Below are 1,542 nucleotides of genomic sequence, written 5' to 3' on the forward strand. Positions count from 1 at the left end.
CAGACTTAGGCCCTGGACCAGTAAATCTTAGAACTGTCATTCCAATGATTTTTCTTATGTGTTCAGGGAGAGCCAGCAAAGGGGCATTAGTTCGGTCAAGCTGCAGTCTGTTTTTGGCAGCCCATTCACCCAGTGAAAAAATGGCGTTAACATGTTGAAGTACTGAGGGTACTACCACACTCCTTGGGAAGAGAAGAAACCTGGCCATTCTGATGTTCATTTTCCTAACAGTCCCAGTCTTACCAGTATATGACTAAAATGGGGATGGTTGAAGAAGCTGGACCCTGATGGGGAGGGCACCGCCATATAGCAATGATCCAGCAAGTTTCAGAGTCCCAAGCAGATGACCAGGTAATTATTCACAACAACAACCAAAAAAGTGCATATTATTCTAAAGAAACATAGATATCATTCTCTTGTCTCTTTACCTATACAAACAAAAAATGAAAACTTTGCAATTTAATTTTCTAGCACGCATCTGCCCTGTGAAGATCCCTTGAGCCAAAGTTATCCCTCCTAGTCCTACAGAAGCCCACACATTCTATGTAACTTCTGGCCAACACTTAGAGAAATACAGATTCTCATAAAACAAGAGGTTTTGGAGACAGCTTGCAGAGCCTGGAAGATTTGTCTTTAATGTTTAAGATGAAAAGTGCCATGCACTGAAATGAGCTGCATTCAGGGGGAGTGACAGGGTTCTGATTTGCTTCAAGGAATAGGGAGGACATGGGGCTGCTGGGGGTTATTTATTAGGACAAGACGAAGGCCTTCTCCATTGGGGTTTCTGTCACATGTCGTCCCAGAAAGCAGCATCTGCAGAAGGAAAAAAAAAAGAATAAGTTGTTAAAATGACCAAAGTAAAACTAAAGGAAAGAAGCCCCAGTGAAAATCTGAAGCCCAGAGGCTCCTCAGGAAGATGAGAAGGGAGATTTGAGTCTTGCCGAATCTCCAGCCATGAAGCTTCACCTGAGGCCTGCCATGACTTCAGGCCCAGTTTTGGTTCCTGAGGCATTAATAAAAGATGGTGTCATGATGCTCCTGGAGCCACATTTCAGCCTAATTTCTCATCTCATCCCGCCCTCCCCTCCCCCCCCCCCCCAGGGGAAGCATAGTGTAGTAAATGGAAAGCCAACCAGAATGTTCTGGATTAAAGTTCCACTTCTGACTCATATAGGCTGAGTGATCCTGGGCAGCTCACCTAACTGGTCAGTGGCCCAAACCATTCACTAAGCCTAGAGATTGCAGAGTATGTCCAAATGTGCAGATAGATGGAACTCGCTGCTAATACAGTCCCTAATCTTGACCAGAGGATCTCAACATCTTGGAATGGCTCCATGGAATAAGGGAGTCCCCTTGGCAGAAGCACTTGTCAACTGTTGTGTAAAAAGGAGGAATGCAGGTTTGGGTAACTGCACCTGAAGACTGGAGGTGTGGGCTTGAGTCTCAACTTCAGCACTTCTGATTGATGCTTATGCACAAGTTCCATAAACTCTTAGGCCTCAATTTTCTCCTCTGAATGGTGGGTACAATACTTTTTCTTTC

The 1,542-nt window shown here is 44.7% G+C and overlaps 1 protein-coding gene across 2 annotated transcripts in view; it reads right to left on the minus strand.

Annotated features, from left to right (window-relative positions):
• Positions 1 to 609: 609 nt before the first annotated feature.
• OSTN (osteocrin) overlaps positions 610 to 1,542 on the minus strand; it is a 36,784-nt gene continuing 35,851 nt past the window's right edge. For both annotated transcript variants that reach the window (XM_069083634.1, XM_069083633.1), the window contains exon 5: positions 610 to 813. The gene's annotated coding sequence lies outside the window, so the exon portion shown is untranslated. The remainder of the gene's footprint in view (positions 814 to 1,542) is intronic.

This window comes from Petaurus breviceps, unplaced genomic scaffold (genome assembly GCF_028583685.1).
Source record: "Petaurus breviceps papuanus isolate PSGF00001 unplaced genomic scaffold, PetGlider_PUasm1.0 173, whole genome shotgun sequence".
Taxonomy (NCBI): domain Eukaryota; kingdom Metazoa; phylum Chordata; class Mammalia; order Diprotodontia; family Petauridae; genus Petaurus; species Petaurus breviceps.